The following is a 20,718-nucleotide window of genomic DNA, read 5'->3' on the forward strand; positions in this document are numbered from 1 at the left end:
CAGTAGTTTTCAAGTTGTGCATGAAATTCTATGAGAAATCAACCAGATTATGCAGTATTTAAAAACAGAATATGAATATTTATATAACGTTTTAATTGAGATGAATTCTACACCTCTTAACAGTTGCTTATCAAATCACATATTATAATTAAAATATATTCATTGCCAATTATCGTCATCTTTATACTCATATACAACTCTCATATTTCATCATATTATTAAAATGATTCATATTTCATCATTGTGTTGCATCGAGAGCTCTTTTAGCAAAGCTATCAATATATTTATAGACAAAATCAAAATTACTAATTAATTATCGATCACTGTTTCTATAAAACTACACATCGTAGATGGACAAGTACTAAAATAAGTGGAACAGCTCGTACTGATTTCACATATTTAGCTTTCATCTGATTATTAATTTTAGATAAGATCACAACAATAAATCAGATACAAAAACAATTGATTGTAGCTTTCGACGCTTGATCCGCAGTTTTAATCATTTACGAAATAGTGGAAACTGTGGTTTAGTGACTAACTAAATTAAACGACGTGTTGGGAATTTGATTTTGGAAACGCTCAATGGATGGTAAAGCCGAGTACCAGAGCAACGAATTTCTTGTGGAAGCCGATTGGTAGTTTACCTCCATGTTAGTATAACATCGAAGAGTGGGTGAACCTCGTTTTCTCTTTTAAGCACCAGAAGATTTTTATCCTGAAAATCGGTGCAGATTATAAATCAAGTAAGTAATTAGAGTTATGATGATTTAGTGAAACTGACAGGATGCAACGAAAACTAGTGGTTTGGTTTTCTTAACTCAAAATTCTGTTCGGAAAACAATAATGGCTTGCTTGTGTGAATTGTACGTGTGCAAGATCATCATGCAGTTTTAAAACTAAAGTTCAGTTTCCCTAGAAACTGCAATCACATTTATCTGTCATGTGAGCCCGGATATTACACGGATTAGTCGGAAAAGAATCACAAACAAAATGACTTGATTGTCGCAATAGATAGGTTTGCGCTCCTTGTGAGTGCAAATTTCATCCCAACCTTATGTATTAACTTTTCAGTAATGTAATTCTATAAAAGAAAATAATTTACTCGAAGCTACAATTGAATTTAGGAACAAAAATACTGCTCATAAAATATAAAATTTTAAAATCTTAAAATCTCTTTGGACTTGGTAGTTAGAAATTCAAATAAAACCTGTACGATTCACAGTACGATTCACAGTTACGTATTATATTTACTTTGATAACCTGGTACAGATATACTTTGAACGTGCATCATGATAACTTCTGACAACAATTTTCTTTCGAAAACTCGCGGAAGTTATGCTATCGTATGAATAGGAATACAACTTAAACATTTAATATTTTTTGTTATTTTTATTTTTATTTTGTCTGAAATAAAATTTTATTCTGTTTGGTTGGATTAGTAAAGTTGACATCCTTTTACGTCTTTGGATTTCAGATGTGATGTGGGCTATGAACAAAATGTGAATGTTATATGAGTGATATATTTTCATGTTCTAGGTTAAGGTAATTTAGGTTAGATTAGTGTAGGTTAGGATAGGTGTAGGTTAAGGTTACTGTATGTGCCGATAGTCTGATTTTGTGTTCCTATATGTCTGTAAAAGAAAATTTTAGGGAGGAAAGACACAGAAAGGTGACAATGTTTCCGTGCACAGAGGGCAGGTGACCAAATGTGTATAAATACTGTCGCCGGAGTCACTGTTTGTTTTCAAAGGCACAAAAGCAGCAAAATAAGAAATATTAAATATGAGAAGTTCTAGCCCACCAACCATTTTAGTAAATTTTGTATAAATGGCATTGATTAAGCGTACTGATGTCAGCTTGAAGTCGAGATGCCAAGAATCATAAGACTCTCAGATGTCAACATATTTCATTAGTAGTATTCATGGAAAATTTTATTCAGTAAGAAATTTTGATGAAATGAAACATTATGTATATGTTGCCAGAGTTTTCCTGTTTAACTGAAAAATCGAATATTGTAGAAACATTGAAAGGAATGACTTCTTTTTTTTTTTTAATCTTCATATTGCTCAAGATGGAGCTCAAGATGGATGCGTAAACAAAACAAAAGGTTTTCTTTAATAAAATGTAGAAATTGTAATCTGAACGTTTTCTTTCGAGTAGAATTGGGAATTTAAAATGTAGTAATCTCGAATAACATTTATAGTAAAATTTAGATATGTAGTCAAGGTGCTAAATGCATGAGCAGTATTAGAGGTATTTTAACTACCAGTGGAAGGTGAGATTTCACAAGTTTCGAGTAAAAGAGTTCTTGGTGTGACCGACATAAGAGATGACCGAATACTGTGACCTTTTTTATTTTCAGTCTTTTTTTTTTTTCAAAATTCTCAGTTTGGATATTTTTTTTTCTTTCCGTTTTATAAGAAATTCTGTTTTGGACATTGTGGATTTTTTTTTCTTTTTCCTGGTAGGGCCATCAAACACAAACATCAGATTTTCCGTAGTCCTCATTGTCAGCATAACTTGGAGGTTGATATCCTGTGTCGGTAGTTTGTGGTTTGCAACCTTTTTCACGAGGGGTTGCGGATGACGGACTGCAGGCCTGGATGCCAGGCTGTGAGTTGTGATTGAAGAGGCTCGGGAATTATCTTCTTTGGGCAAATTTGAGTTCCATTTTCCAGTGACAACTGGTTTTGGTGAATGGATCGGTGATTGTTGGTAGCATACCTGCACCGGGCGCAGTAGGTTCGCGACCACCAGTCAGTGATACATTTACACAGTCCGCAGTCCGAAGGAAAGTGAACATCATTTCACCACATTCATTATTATTTAATATTATTATTATATATAATTTTTTAAAAAGTAAAAATTGTTTTCATTTGAAAAAAATAAAAATCTACTGATTGTGCATTTACATGCTACTATTTGCAACAAAACTGAAATATATAGTTGCAACATTTATAAAAATAATTAAATGAATGTAAACTATAAAATGAAATATGAAAATAACAGTTTGTTTGTTAATTTCGATTCGAAAAAAAAATGATTTCATTTAGATTTTAAATTCTTAGATCATCCGGTGTAGACCGGTATTCCTCAACATATTCCAAACTGTTACACTGAGAAAAAATATAGGTGACATACTTAAAAAGATAGGTTACATGCGTAATTCCTGTAGTTTTTGGACTTAACGTACAGCAGACGTATAACTGAAAACGCATGTTTTATAATACTTTCTGTATAAGTGTTCCATCTATACGTACTTTCCGTATGAAACAATGTAGGCAGTCAGGATCTCACATACAAATGGATGTACATAATATATAGCTGACGAAGGTAACATAAGTATATGCATGTGATATACGGAAAACTGTTAGATGTCAGACATCCTGCAACGGCATGATGTAACATCTAAGGGCAGTGCCTATGTAGCATACGGATAATGTATACTCCGTACTGATTTCTATAGTAAGCAAGAGGATACCGTATATTTGTATATACAAAATACCGCTGTCCGGAGAACGGATTTTTCTCTGTGTATGTAATGCGACGGTTCAGCTGTATCATAGCGGCACACTACAAATACAGACTTTTGTTTCCATTTTGCTGACATTCCTTTTGATCAGTGGAATCATTTGGAGAGGGCAGAACGAGTAGTTGCTTTTAGTACCTTTTAAGCTTCGACATCCCCTACTAGGCGTATGTCAAAAGATTCTTATAGTTACTGTTAATAGCATTTAACGAGAAAAAACGCTCACAGATGATGTATATACCAATCTATAGGTCTCATTAACCTGAACGAAATGACATAGTCGAGAACCACGTCACCTATTAAAGTAAAAATGATCCTGAAGTATGTACTCATCCAATTCTTCCTTGTGACATTAGTAAGAAGGGTACTTAGCATAAGAAAGGAGTTGTAGTCCAAAATTATGAAATGAGATCTTTGAGTTTAACGTCCCACGAGTATGCACTTTACGGCTAAGGAAGGCGGAGGTTAATGAGAAAGAAAAAATGAAATATTTCAGTTTTTTTTGTCTCACGATTATGTTAGTCGGGCCAAGAGTTCAATTAGGAACTAATATGTGCGCTATCCAAAAATACATGTTTCAGAATTCTAAGATACTCTTGCAACTATTTGTATAACGGGCATAGATACTCACCAGCTACCTCTATAAAAATTGTTGGGGAAGTACCGTAGGATTCTGAAATATGGGTATTTGGATAGAGCACATACTAGTTCCTAAGTGAAATATTGATCCAACTGCAGCAGATCTCATAGTATGGGGGCTATGGATCTTTAAAGTTCATTTTTTCATGTTTTCGGCAACTCATAACTCCCAAAGGAAGCATTTGTGCATCCACGTTTTTCAATACTTTTCGTTTTTGTCTTGGTATCAGGAATCATCTCTCAAACGTTGTCGGTGTTGTTTTGAAATACCCTGTATATATATTATTAGTCATTAGTAGTCAATTAGTCATTATTAGCATATTAGCCATTAAACCACTGTAATATATAATTTACAATTCGTTATTTCATTATAAATAATGTATTAAAGGATAATTCAAGACAACAAAGTACATGAATAGAATTTTTGAGAAGTTAACGTTATATCAGAGATGAAAAATATGCAAATATTTTAAGCATAAAAAAACTACTCATAGTGTGAGATGAATGAAACGCTCTTCACGTGAATCGTAACTATTGACTCATGAGAAAGTAGTTACACCAGTGCACTGACCCCAATTTCGTCACAGCCATCTGTGTTTGTGTGTTTTGATCACTATGAGCAACTAGTAGTCTGACGGTAGGAGAAACGCCAACGTTCTAGACTATTATGATTAAAATGGGCAGATTTAAAACTTTATTTAGGTGTTGAGATACGCATTATTGCAAAACAGACTATACTATGATCGATCCTTTTCAAAGCCACGTGGGGATTTTATTGCAATACAATACTGATGTTTGTATGTTATAACCATACTGCATGCGTAAATACTAAACCGACTGACCGATTACTTAATTGGCTATTGTGAAATTATATACCGTATATATATATATATATATATATATATATATATATATATATATATATATATATATATATATATATATATATATATATATATATATATATATATATATATATATATATATATCTTTGTAAGTAAGTGACTATCTTTTTATTTAATAACTTTTGAACCATCCAACCGATCTCGATCAAATTTTCAATATAGGTGAGATTCGGGCCACGGATGTTTTTGTCATTTCACTTTGAAGTTCGAACTTAGGAATATTTAAAGTGATCGAAAATGACCGATATCAGTGTCGAATCCATAGATCTTGGGGTCGCCGAGATGAACAGTGACACGTTGATGCCATTTAAATCTAAAACCAGCCCCGCAACTTGGGGGAGGAGGAAGATAACTAAAAATTATCCAAAATGACCGATTTTATTAGTGTCGAATCCATAGTTTTCGGGAATGAACAGTGACACTTCTGATATCGTTTAAACCCAAATTCAGCGCTTTATGTCTAAAATGAAACATATTCTCCTGTGGAATAATTTATGATCGAACCATAGAAGAGTATGTAGGTACATTAATTTCGGAAATTTACCTGCAGATGGGGGAGAAGGTTGTTTGATTCAATTGCATTGAACTGCATGGAAATGGTCAACATACCGCTATATTTTGTAGCCGGGCTCGGTCACGGACAGAATCGACTCACCTTGTATGTGGTACTTTTATTTTTCGGTAACTACTGGCTGGATGTCAATAAAATTTGATAGACAAGTAGCCCATCGTGTAAGGAATAAGGCTCGTTATATTTGGTGGGCAAACACGGTCAGGGGCAGGTTCGGATCAGCTTGTATGGAGTATATTATTTCTCGATAATCACAGGCCGAGTCTAAACGAAATTTGGTGGGCAAGTAACCCACCGTCATTGATAAAAGATTGTTCGTATTTGGAGGCCGATCTTGACCAGGGACAGACCTCGCTTAGCAACAGAGATGTGTTCTATCACTTTGAAAGTCGGGCGGTTCTGAGTACAGTCCACATATTATTATTATTATTATTATTATTATTATTATTATTATTATTATTATTATTATTATTATTATTATTATTATTATTATTATTATTATTATTACCAATTTTAACAAACATTACCACCCATCTTCTTCACCCATCTTGGGCGTAAGAAGCGACTTCGGGTTTCTGATCAATTGTTTTATCTTTACTACCTTGAAATATTGAGATAACATAGATCCTATACGTCCTCTCGTCAATAACCTCGAAACGAGTCTAATCGACCAATTTTAATTCAGTTTGCTTTGCCATAGAGCGAATTTGATTCTTTGTAGAACACTGAAGTCAACTTATTCGCAAATTATGACGGAATGAATATGGAGTTTTTTTTTTTTGTGTGTGTGTGTGTGTGTGTGTGTGTGTGTGAATGACAAAATATTCTTGAAACTATATTTGTCTGAACTTGAACATATGCATGAAGTAACTTATTATGAACAGGACAATAAGAACTGTGATAGATTAATTCAAGTTAACCGGTTGGTAACACTGCTGTTTACATTTTAGTTACAAAACCGGCCCAGTGGTGCCAACCTATGGGGGAAAATCTCTTTTTTTTTTTTTTTTGACAGTTTCTTGAATAGGGACAAAGAGAATTTTGTAGAAATTGGCAGGATGTATATGAGATTTTTCATATATTTACTTCATCAACGCCAATAAAATTTCTTAATGGGCAAAAGTAGATTAATGAATCTTCAATAGGCGTGAAATCAGCTCTAATTGTAAAATTTTCTTTAGTAAGACTATTCATGGCTTTGGATTAATTGTTTTAACAAAAGAGACACTGACCAAAGCTTAAAACTTTACTTTATTTTAAATTATAATTTGTAACTGTTTCGGATATCTAACATATCCTTCTTCAGACACGATCGAAATTAATGAAAATACAGACATATATATAAATGTTGTTATAACAGAGTTTAAATAAAAATAAAAAAATACAACAATGACTCTATGACTGTTAAAAGAATTTAAATTTTTTTATAACAATGAATATATATATGACGCTTAAAGAATTTAAACTCTGTTATAACAACATTTATATATATGTCTGTATTTTCATTAATTTCGATCGTGTCTGAAGAAGGATATGCTAGATATCCGAAACAGTTACAAGTTATAATTTAAAATAAAGTAAAGTTTTAAGCTTTGGTCAGTGTCTCTTTTGTTAAAATTTTCTTACTGTAAAATGTATACTAATATGGAATTGATTTACGTAATGGCTTGAGAATCTCAAGAAACAAGTGCCAAGGAACGTTAATTGTAATCTGATATTTAAGAAAAAAAACGGAAAGAAAAAAAGTAGTATGAAACAAGAAACAACCAATTTCCAAAACGTTCGACACGTAGAGCTACTATCTTGAGAACGAAACTTGTCTAGTTTCATTTCTTCTTGTTCACCTAAACCAAGGTTGGTGGGCAACATAGAAATTTTAAAACTTTTCTCTCGCTTGGGAGAGCTGCTTTATACTTTGATAAGGTTTCTTCTTCGTAACTGCATCTAGATATACTATCCTTGGTCTTCCTCTTCCTGGTTTTCCTTCTGCCTTTCCCCTCTATCAGCACGGTGACCTAATCGGAGTGCCGAATAAGATGACCAAGCATGCTATTTCATGTTTTTCTTATTATCTTCATGATCTGTCGTCCTTCGTTAGCTTCCTTTAGTACATCTTCATTCCTTTTCCTTTCGGTCCATGATATGCGCAGAATTCTTCGCCAACACCACATTTCAAATGTTTCCAGCTTGGATATTTCAGCTTTTTCAAATGTCCATGTCTCTGGTCCATAAAGCTCGACGCTCCATACCATTGTCTTAATAAATCGTTTACGAACGTCCAACGACACATTTCTTGATGTTAGTAGTCCTCTTTTCCTATAGAATGCTTGTTTAGCCTCCGTTATTCTTGAACTTACGTCTTTACGAAAGCGTGCTTTAAAATGTAAAGCTCTGACAACAAAATGTACTTGGTTTCATCAACATTTTCAATAACTTCTTTCAGTGAAGGAAAATACTTATTCACAAACTATTTGATAAACGTAGAAGATCAGAAGTTACAGATAATTCATTCATATATTGAAGAAAAGTGAAAATGGCATACAGTAGTTTTACTTTTAATATTTTATAAGTTTTGAATTTTTGTAATTAAGTTAGTATAGTGTGGGAAATTGGGAATACTATAGTGTGTTAGTATAGTGGAGATTTTTTTTTCTTTTGTGTGTGACGTTTTAGGTTGGCATCACTGAACCGGCTGTCTGCACTCTTTCACTGATCGAGGTATACCTAAAGAAACATCTTGGAGGATTTGACGAATAACGACAATGATCAGGTCAGGGAAGAAATCACAACGTGGTTCCACATTCTGAGATACCCAAAACTTGCTCCACGTTTGAATAAATGTTTGGATAATGGTGACACTGATGTCGAGGAATAGGGTCTGTAGCAGTGTATCCAGTGTATCCTTTCTTTGTGTCCAATTCATTTCTTGTTTGTTTCTTTTGTTTGTTTGTATCTTTAGTTTCCTGACAAGCATCTTATTACTGTATGCAGGAATTAGTACAAGGATCATCCAGAAAATAAAGACCGTTTGGTTATGCAAATCGAAAAACATGATATTTTTTGAAAAAAATAAAAAAAATAATTCTGTTACACACCTGAAGCTTCTTTCACTTCTCTATGTGATCACCACCTTCATTTGTCATATCTGCTCACGAGTTTCAGAATTCCATGTTGTAGTCTTCTACCGCTAGTTCGTTAAGCCAGGTGGTCACTGCATTCTCCAACTCTTCAACACTTCCAAAAACGTTTACCTCCCAGAAACTTTTTCAGCTTAGGTAAAAGGAGAAATCGCAATAACGATTTGCATTGATTGTAGTGCCTTTTGGCATGAAATCCTCCAAAAGAACACCTTTACAGCCCCCAAAAGACGATTGCCATGACCATTCGTGTTGAGGGAGTTTGTTTATATTTTCTCCGATTTTGGGGTGGTGAGGAATGATGCCACTCAACTGATAGGCGGTACACCCAGATCTCATCATCAGTAACAATTCGGTCAAGAAAGACGCCTCCATATGTGTGGCATCGTGTCAAGAATGTAATGACAGTGACCACCTGACTCAATAAAACATGAGAATTGCGTAACTCGTGAACGCATATGACAAATGTTTAAATGAAAGTGGTGATTTAGTAGAGAAGTGAACGAACCTTCAGGTATGTAATATAATTGTTACTAGCTGAACCTGTAGGCTCTACACAGCGCGTCATTCACATATGAGCACGAATCTCCTTGTTATTCCTTACATCCGTACATGTCCCTCTAGAGATACAAGTGAAGGACGTCTTGATTTTTCACTCCGCATTAGGCGCGTACGTTTGGCATGATGGCTTCTTAACATTGATCATTTCTTCTTCCTCAACACTAAGTAACAGTCGCAGTCACCCCTCTTCCTAATTTCAAGTGTAATTTGGGGAATACAGCATATTCGTTGTATCTGAGATTTAATCATTTCCCAGCCAATAATAATAATAATAATAAACCTCCTTCGTGACAATTGTGGTGAACTGGTATTAAACTTCAGGATCAAAGTGCATTAATTGCACATATTTTTAGAATATAAAAATATTACACCATGGACCAGCTTGCTTCGACTCAGTGTTGTGGTCACTTGCACTCACGTGATAAATTTCATAACTTTCATCAAAACACATCTCCAACTCCTCCTCTTCCTCCTCAAGCTACTGCAGAAAGACATTTTTATATTTTGTCATCTGTGTCTTTCGGTGTTTTGGCATTTTACTTGTTACGTATATAGGCGCGTGGTTGACAATTGTCACCCAAACATGCTGCTGCAGAGACAACTTATTTCTTACAAACTTTACACGGCAAACAGAAGTGTCCTACTGCCGCCATATCAACAACTGAAAGGCGCAACTCCCAATACCAACGCACAATGTTGCAAATTTGAGATAAATATCACTGGGATAGAAAAGTTTGAGATAAAAAAGCATGTCACCCACGCGTCTAATCTAGGGCTTAAAAAAATCGGCAAGGGGTATTATAAAGGAGAGACTTTTCGATTATTTTTTTCAATATCTCGCACCGTTTCCGAGATTTGAGCCTACCTCCGGTTGGAATTTCTAATTCATATATGACCAGTATTTTCTTTCTTCTTGCATGCAGTACGTAATAAGCAAATACATTATACACACAATTAATTATAATGTCAGTGGTACATGGAGTTCATTGGGCAAAACACTCCAATTCATCTTACTGTTAGTCTGGAGAAATGGTTGTCCTTCGTTTTTCATTATCATTTGGCCTTGAAACAAACGCCTGAGAGATACACAACCCCTGTATACAACTATGTGGTGTTGGAATGTATAACTCGTAGGATATGGTGCTTTTTTTTAAAAAAAAGTCAACACTTTCGATGTACCCTAAAAAATGTAATAAAGAAATAACGACAATGTTCTTTTTTTAAAATATTTAATTAGAACTGGACAATCTACACAAAATTTGGAATCAACCAGCAGAAACGGCACGTTTCTAGCACTTGTTGTTTTCGAGATTTCATTGCCAACAGGATTGGAGACAAACATATAACCTTTTTTTTTACCACAAACATATAAGCCTAGCATTTTAATATATAGATCAGGGGTAAAAGTGAGGGGGAGGCGGAGGGATGTCGTTCCCGCACTTACAATAAAATCCCTATGACGTCCCTCCACTTCTTAAAAATTTACAATGGACAAAGATAGGCACAGAGGACGACGTGACGTCATGATCCACTTTTACCACTTTTCAGATCCATTTTTACCCCTGATATAGATATTGTGTTTTTCGTTTTGAATAACTTAACGCTCTTTATTTTCTGAATGACCCTCGTACATTAGGTAAGGATTTTTTTTTCCTTTAGTTTGAAGTGATAAAGCTATAACTTTTACTAATATGACTTTGCTTATGACCCGACACTAATTACTTTACCATATACAAGAAACTAACAATGAATGAAGGGAGTCATTTCCTTCTTACACTCTTTTTATCCACGCGTTGAAATCTTGACATCCTTGACCTAGGTACATATATTGCAAGTGTTAGGTGTCCAATGCCAACGGGGATTTTTTTTTTACTGGAATATAACATATGAAAACAGGTAGCCTATTTATGGATTGGGAAACTACAAGTGAAACACGCGAAGTACAGTTAGTACAATTGAAATTCTCTGAGTATTGCGACATGACACAAAGAAGCCGGACTCTGTCATTTTACTGTAAAATGTAGTTCATTGTGTATTTTTTCTATCTTACTTTTTTCTCTTTCCTTTTTTACAAACTAGAAAGTATATATATATATATATATATACTATAAAGGTAACCAAGAAAGTTCTGTCGCTTTTTCACGCACTACCTTCGAACATCGATATATCTCCTAAGACGTATCTGGAAGATCAACAATAGTCTCCATCAGCATCGACGACCTTTTGCCAACGTTCTGGATACCATGGATTCCATCGTGGTAGAACTTGGTGGGCCGTGAAACGAGAAAGGTATCAAGTGCATTTTGCACCTCTACTAAGTATTTGAACTGGCGTCCTCTAAGGTAATTATCCAAGAAATGGAACAGGTGATAATCGGGCGATGCAATGTCCGGAGGGTAGGATGCAATGTCCTTCGCGTCCAATTCATGATGTGAGGACCAATTCAACACAGACCTCCACAAAAAGTGACAGAACTTTCTTGGTATAACGCTATTTACAGATCAGTTAGGTAAAACCATTTCAAGAGATTGCAATTAACTGGGCCCGAATTTTTGCAATATGTCAAACATTTTCTGTTATACGATGCAGTATTGGGAGGTCTTTAGTTTTCCTCGTTCCCATTTTCCGATATTTATTATTATTATTATTATTATTATTATTATTATTATTATTATTATTATTATTATTAGTAGTAGTAGTAGTAGTAGTAGTAGTAGTAGTAGTAGTAGTAGTACTATTATTGGAAAACTACTTGTATTTATATGTTTGTGACTCAAAAACAAAGCACTGACTGTGATACTAGTGAACCTATTTTTGTTGTGAGAAGTGAAAATGGCGACTAACGAGGAAACTGATTCAAATGTGACACGAAATTGTGGACGAATAGTTGTGCAATCGAAGTGTTTTTGTGAACTATGGATTCCATTAGAGGGGGAAACCCTCGATCTCAACTGTTCCGAAGATGTAGAGGGGTAAGGGGAAAGCTGTTGCTCTAATATTTTGTGGATTTTCGGCTGTGTTGCGAGTGAACATGTTTGAAAATTGCATTTAAACATTAAGGAAGATGCACCAGAGCGAATAAAAGTGGTGTTCAATGTTGAGATGAGTGGTGTAGTTTTTACCCGGGGCCGGAAAAAGAAGGGGCTATGTGGACGCCATTGACACGAGGAACAAAATTGTGATATTACTTGCTAATATATCATACCTTTAGTTCGTAGAAAATGAGAAAAGTGATATGAAAATGTATTAATTATATCTATTGTTAAAGTATCAGAGACGTTATTATGTGAACAAAAATACAAGGTCATATTCTGTGCAGAGGCGCTTTAGAGAAACAAATCAAATAATATGAAACATAAACACATATTGTTGCAAACGTAAGTACTACAGTGTGTAATGAAAACCTGTACACCAGATATACTGTATATCACATAAAGTTGTTGCATGTAAACAACACTTGACGTCACACACTAAAGTAGTTCATCATACCGTTGTACGTAAGAACATGCCTTATGAAACGATACAAAGTTTTAAACGCTAGATCAATGGAAAGTTCGGACGAACATTATTTTCTACATTTTTCATCCTATTTAACCTCTAAAATTTTTATGGAGTTTTCGGTTCTGTAACTCTCATGTGTAAGACGACATATTATTAAAGTATCATGGATATAGAAATTCTTTATTTTTAAAAGTCTCTTTTGCTTGTACATATTCAAAAATTCGCAAGATACCGGAGCACCAGCCTTCCCCTTATTCCTCTATATCTCCGGAACGGCTGAGATCGAGGGTTTTTCCCTCTAATGAGTTTAATTGTACACAAAAATACTTCGTTTGCGCATAAACTCGTCCACAATTTTGTGTCACACTTGGATCGGTTTCCTTGTAATTAAGTGGAGTTCAATAATGTTGAAACTAGAGCAGTCATCAATTTTCGTTCCCTCCAGAGGAATTCTGCACAGATCATCCATGTGCTACAAACAATGGGGTTTCGCTCCCCGTGCTATATCACGGTTAAAAAACTGGGTTATCCAACTTAGGACAAGACATTTCCTACTGAAGATGAACTCCGGCCTGGGAGATCCTCCATAGTGATTGTATACGAAACAATTGAAAAGGTGCAAGAAATGATTCTCTTAGACCGATGCATTTCTGCTTTTAAAAAAAATAGAAAAAAAAGCAGGCGATTGAGGTATCTGTCGTGAACATGTTAGGGTCATTATTCATGATCATTTTCATTTTGACATGAGAAAACTTTCTGTCAACTGGAAGCCCAAATATTTGGTTGCAGGGTGCTTACTTTCAGAGCCGTTTTGGCTAAGATGCCGCTAATTAAAATATCAGCTAAGTCCAGCATTTACAAGTACCTTAAACAAAACAAGAGACAACACTATAAATTAATCAATGTAATATACATGAAGAAAATCAATGAGATAACGAGAATCCTCATTAGAGGGACTTGAAAATTGCTTAAAATGACATTTTATATAGTGGAAAATGGTTGAAGGGTTTCAACTAGTGATGCCGAAATCGGTTTTTGAAAATGCCGGTTTTAGAAAAAAGGGAAATTTCATAAAATCGAAATGTCGGTTTTGAAAACCGCTTTTGCGATTTCGGTTTTCAGAAAACCGGTTTTCTCAAAAACCGAAAACTACAAATGTCACAAAAATTCGACAGCACTAGTTTCAATCTCCATGTTCTCTCACAATATGGTCTCGGAACAAAATAACGAGTCTTTGAAACATTCGTCAAGTGATTTATCAGCTATTTACTCTGACGTCATAAATGGATGTTTTATTTATTTATCAATAGTCTACGATAATCTGGGACCTTAGACGAAAATAGATTAATCGTAATCACTTTAGTATGCTGATTACAATTATGTTTTATTTTATCGCTATTAATTAGAGATTTTCTAAAAAAAAAAAAAAAAATTAAACTAAGGAGTAGGACAGCCTTCAACGTTAATTAGAAAAGAACACAGAATTGAAAGAAAATGATCCATCCTATCTGCTTTGGAAAGAATGTCATAAAGAATAGTTTCGTAAATCTTCTTCAACACCTACATATTAGGGTTGGGCCTACAGGTTATCAGAATATTGCCTCAAGTAAGAAAATTGCTGAAAGATGCAAATTTGGTCTGATGGTAGAAAAACATATGTGATTAACAATTTCTTGGGAAGTAGGAAATAGTTTGATGTCAAGAACATTATAGAAAGCTTGTTGATATACTTTCATGAGTTATGATGCAATTTGAGGATTAGAGTTCACTAGCCTATATGTATTTCATAGTAATTACATTTCTTCTATGACTGACTGTCTCGGTGGTTTTACGTAGTGATTGACATGGGGAACACTTCTATCTGTACATCAAGGTCATGGAATGCAGTTACCAAGGAAAAGAGAATGAAGTGATAATGGCATACTTTTGCTAGTCAATAAAGAGGAAGAATGTGATTCCAGAATATTAAGGTAATCTGTCAGAAGCAACATTTATAAGAAGGAAAAACGTCATTCAATGACTGAGTTGTACATGTCTTACATTACGTTGTCTCATATTGTACTATATAATGTTCTCAGCGATTTCATTAATTGAGTGTTAAATAGTACTTACATTGGTTGAGGTTTTGCATGGACCAGTTAAATTTTGACTCAACATTACCACACAAAACACTACATATACCTAAGTATATTTTCTATAGAGTAAAATAAAAAAAGAATCCTGACGTGTTAGATGCAATCTGTCTTCATGTATGTAATTATTGTATATTATGTAATGTATATTAATTTAAAGATCCGGAAATAATAATAATAATAATAATAATAATAATAATAATAATAATAATAATAATAATAATAATAATAATAATAATCCGCACCTTAGTGTTATTAACCAAGATTTAAAGATTCAAGAAAGAGACTTCCCAGTTACAAAAGCCGAAGTTAGCCATTCATTTATGCCCGTTTTTATGGATCACACTAGTTATCGTAAAAATAACTGATAGAGTTTCCAAAATGCAGTTTACAAAAAGTTGATCTATACATTCGGTTTATTTCCATTCATGAATATAACCGTATGTTATTTATAGTGCAAATTTTAAAAATATTCATTATGCAGAGAACTTGGCTATACATTTAGTAGATTTGAAGCTTGAACCGTATTTTGTTCTAATTTGAAGACAATGAGCATCAAAAGACTAGTGTCACAGTCAGTGGCAGATCCAGGGGGACGATCGGGCTAATCGCCCCCCCCCCCACACACACACACAGAAGAGGAAACTTTTTTATTGGATATATAAATAAAACCCATCCCAGAGTTTGGAGCTCTTAAAAGTAGCTCTAAGTAGCAGTATTACAACGCACCGCCCCCTCCCCAGAAGTCCGTCCTCGATCCACCCCTGGTCACAGTGATTCATCGAGCTCAAAGAAGTTTCGAGTACAAAAGTCCACTTCAAAAGTTCTTACTAGTGTTTTCTGGGATCAGGATGGGGTAATCATCGTTGATTGTCTGCAACAAGCTAACACCATAACTAGTGCTTACTATGCATCATTACGACATAGGCTTCACTCAGAGCTGAAGAAACGAAAAACATGGATATTTCCTGAAAAGTTGTCTATTTTCTTGATAATGCATCGCTTCAGAAGAGCAATATTGCAGCGGACAAGCTGACTACAGAAAGGTTTGAAACTTTGAATTACCCACCCTATTCACGTGACCTAGTCCTATCTGATTATCACTTGTTTCCAAATAATAATAAAAAAAAATACCCTGAAGGGACAAAAATTCAACAATATCTTTGAAGCGACTGCAGCTGAAAATGCATGATTTTACACTCAATTTTTTTTTTTTTTTGGAAACAAAAAAAAAAAAACTAGAGGATCGAAGTAAAAATGAATCAAATTGAAGAGGAGTATGTTAAATAAATTGATTTGCTTGGGTCCACTCCTTCCTGCGCTATTACGGTAATATTTCCTTTTTTTTCGGATGGGGCCTAGGCCACAACACTGTTTTTCCGCAAAAATTAAAACATGTTTCATATATTGTTTTGCAAATAGTTCCTTTACGAAGTATCGTTGCAATTCTCCATATTCTTTAGGAACTTCTGACTTATGCTTATTTGCACTTTTGATATTCTGTAATCAACGGTTTAGAAGGTCCGTGCCACTTAACCACTTTTTCTAGGAAAATACGAAACCCAATTATCTCATTTTATGTGTACAATATCTGCGCGCAATTTCATTCAATTCTGTGCACTTCTTCTTCTTGGGTCTCAAATTTCAAAATTTTGGGTGGAGGCTTTTGCTCCCTAAAACCGTTTTCCGCAGAAAATAAAAGAAAAACCGTATTCTTTTATTTTTTTGCGTATTGCCCCTACACAATGTGTTGTTCCAATACTTCATGTCCTTCAAGCACTTCTGACATACTGTTATTAGCAGTTTTGATATTTCACGATCAAAGTTCTGGAGGTGTCTGTGTCCCACCTAACGGTTTTCTTTTCTCAGGAAAATAAGAAAAACGTATTCCCTCATTTTATGTCTACAATATTTGTGCACAATTTCATTCACTTCGGTTCACTTCCTCTTGCGTTTCGGGCCTTAACTTGAAAATATTGGGTGGGGGCTTTTGTCCCCTAAAACCGTTTTTCCGCAGAAAATAAAAAAAACGTATTCGTTTATTTTATTTTATTTTATTTTATTTTTTTTTTGCGATTGTCCCTAAACAATGTGTCGTTCCCATGTTTCATGTTCTTTAAGTTCTTTTGACACACTGTTGTTAGCACTTTCCTCGCTTCACCGAAGCAAAAATGATTCTTTAAACGTCATTGAAGTTGTTCAAGACCTGGTTGTCTCATTGAAATCTGAACCAAAGAAGATAACTCATTATTTGTTTTCAGAAGTTAATAAGCTAACAATGCTTTACCTTACTGTTCCTATGACTTCAGTGACACCAGAAAGATTATTTTCGACTCTATGAAGAATGAAATCTTATCTTCGCAGTACCATGTCCCAACATAGATTAACTACTTGATAAAATATATATGTCGAGAAATATAAAATTGAAATTTAAAAGAATGTGAAATACATGTTCAGTATTTCCAAATTGTCTTACATACAGGTAAAATGAAATTGCTTTCATTTATACCATGGTAAAGCATTACCATATGAAAAGAAGTGTTATTTTGCTTTGTAACTAGAAACATCTTCCTTAGAATTGTAAAGGTCAAATAGACGAATATGCTCGTTAAGTATCACGTGACAAATCGTTATTTCACACCATGTAAAACCACAAATGACCATCACATCATGTAGATGTCACAAATTTACAAAACATGTGTAAAGTACAAAGAAACTTACTTGATTTATAAGGCAATTTTGAATGGTATTTCAGATTTCAAAGGCTAATAACTCACCTTTATCTAGTCACAATGACATGCAGCTTGTGTTAAATGAAAGAAAAGTTCAAAAAGTTTGTTTTATTTTCTAAATACATGCGTCTTATGTTCCACGTTAAAGATGCTCAATATGAGTACCATTTGTAGTTAGGCACACATCAATCTAATAGTCTAATTCTTGGCAACATCTTTCCAAAATTCCACAGCCAGTTGTACTAAAACCTCATATTCCCGCGCAACGTTGACCTTTTATTTTCTTTCAGTTCACCTGTCCATAGCGTGGACTTAAGGTGAGACTAATCTAATTTGGCCCAGTGTTCTTAGTCGCCACCGCAACGATCGCCACGGAAAATTAAAAGTATGTTGTCCAGGAACTTAGTCGCGAAGATAAATGTCGACAGTGAACATATTTGGATTACTTCATACAGATAAACTTATCATGTTATTTATTAGCTAATTAATTCAAAATGAAAACAGTAAACATACAATTACCATTAAAATAATATATGATTGTTAATTTTATGTAATTTTATATTGCCTTCGATTATTCATGAACACAATAAAACATTAAAAAAAACACAAGATTAATATCATGTTCAACAAAGTAAGTATTGTAGTTAAGTAGAATAGATTGTGAGCTTTGGCATACGGTAGTACCTTTCTTTCTTTAATGTGCTTAGATTTAGCTATAGTATGTTAACGCATATTTGCACAGTAGCGTAGGATATTAAGTATATAGTATTGCTAGACGCTTCACGCAGTTTATGTACAATTAGAAGTAAATATAGTAGCTATCTTCTGCCGAATATTATATATTTGTAACCACATTTGTTATAAATCTCATCTTCGTTTCAGGTATCCCATCCTCAACATACTATGCTGTTTAACCACGGGATTGAGTATAGCCCGCTCCCCCAGTGATTTTTAACGAATCATAGTGATTCTAACGATTCATACTAGTTCGTAATGAATCGGAATTGCATGTTATAAAGATTTAAGATGTAAATCTTGTAGTAAGGAAGCTTTAGTATAAGTAGTAGTAGTAGTAGCAGTAGCAGTAGTAGTTAGTAGCAATAGTAGTAGTAGTAGTAGTAGTAGTAGTAGTAGTAGGAACGGGTTAGAAGCCCCGCAGGGGTTGGTTGGGTTCTGTTCTCGATATAAGTAGTAGTAGTAGTAGTAGCAGTAGTAGTATAGTAGTAGTAGTAGTAGCAGCAGCAGTAGTAGTAGCAGTGGTAGTAGTAGTAGTAGTAGTAGTAGTAGTAGTAGTAGTGACTCTTCCAGTTCCGGTGACAAAGAACTGGGGGGAGCGGGCTATACACAAGCCCTTTTATCAACTCATTTATTATACATTTTATTTTACATGTCTTTGCCGTACTTATTCACATATATGTATCTATTCGTTTATTTATATCTCGCCGTATCCTTTTATTACTTGAATTTCTTAATGTCGTGTTACAGGTTAACGCAGCTACCTCAGATGATACGCTTAAGTAAGAATGATGAAACTACAGAAGACATAAGTCAGAAATCGACGGAAATATATTGATAAGAAGCAGATATATTGATTATTATCGCTCTAATGCGTATTTAGATTTAAATTGCTACGTGCATATTATAGTAACCAAGCAACTGGATTAGCTAAATTTGTATGCCACAATCTTTGTCAGTGCCATCAATTTTTTTTTACTGTAGATTATACTAAACAGTAAGAATCAAATAAATGTAAATAAGTTATAGAATTGAACGAGGTATTGTCACAGCAAATTTAGTTGATCTGTTGATCGAGATGAGTATATATAATTTACCTCATTTTACGAGTGGATAGCAGATAAGAGGAGGGAATAAAGATTCCACTCCCCGAACCGATAATTCCTTCAATGATACATTTTTATTTTCATCTTCTCCCTAGACATATAAATAAGAATGAGTAACATTTACAATACCTTGAAGCCGATTTTACTTTCTATAGCTATCTAATGGGGCGTTTTACACTTGGTCGATTTGCGTTCGATTTAGTTGAATTGACGTCACTTTCAACTTAATCGACCGTGTAAACGGGACTTCAACTTAATCGCTTGTTGATCGAAGGCGACTAATCGACTGGCAACTGAATTGAAAGACGTTCTATTTTCTGTGGTTGAAATAATTGAACACATCCATCGATCTGATTCGGCCTAGTTGCTTCGATTTAGTGGCAAATGCAGCGAGTCGATTTAGTCGTGCGACTAAATCGACCAAGTGTAAACGCCCCATAATGTTTAGCCCTCTGAATATACATATACAAATTCAAACAATAGTAGATAGTCTTGATTGCAAAATACATCTAAATTCCTCAGAATTTTGGTTAAGTTCTTACGTTTACTTTTTTACGTTTTTCGTTTTTTAAATTCAGTATCTAGATTATTTATATTTTTGATGCTATATTATTTCTTCTTCTTCTTCTTCTTGTGTCGCAATTTATATCCATAGCACCATTCGCTTTTCAGTTCATGAAATCTTAATAAATAATGAAAAATATTGAAATAATAACATACAAACATTGAATAAATTGAATAAAAATGAAGAATTAACATTTTAGTAAGAGAAATTATATTTTAGAAAATTTTAGTTGTAGTGTCGGCAATGACACAGTAGAACTAACTGCTTCTTGAATATGTTCCCAAATATTAGGTAAATTGTTAGGGAGGAGTAACATAATGGGGCGTTTACACCTGGTCGATTTAGTCGCACGGCTAAATCGACTCGTTGCATTTGCGCCTAAATCGAAGCAACTAGGCCGAATCAGATCGATGGATGTGTTCAATTGTATCAACCGAAATTGAATGCTGCTTGTCGACTCGCTTCTCTTCTGGTCGATTCAAAATTGACTGGCAATTTTAAAGACGTCCAAGCAAAAAGTAATTGGTACAATTTCCGGTATTATAGCAGAAGAATTAAGGGACGAAATTAAATAGCAGTGACAAGAAAAAAAATGGTGTTGGATA

General features: G+C 34.3%; 1 long non-coding RNA gene across 1 annotated transcript; it reads left to right on the forward strand.

Annotated features, from left to right (window-relative positions):
- The first annotated feature begins 661 nt into the window (after nt 1–661).
- On the forward strand, nt 662–19,399 carry LOC145681427 (uncharacterized). The gene is made up of 3 exons (XR_014130778.1): nt 662–743; nt 8,318–8,520; nt 19,193–19,399. It is a non-coding gene; the product is annotated as an uncharacterized LOC145681427 (long non-coding RNA).
- Nucleotides 19,400–20,718: the final 1,319 nt, after the last annotated feature.

This window comes from Thermobia domestica, chromosome 3 (genome assembly GCF_964235325.1).
Source record: "Thermobia domestica chromosome 3, izTheDome1.hap1.1, whole genome shotgun sequence".
NCBI lineage: Eukaryota > Metazoa > Arthropoda > Insecta > Zygentoma > Lepismatidae > Thermobia > Thermobia domestica.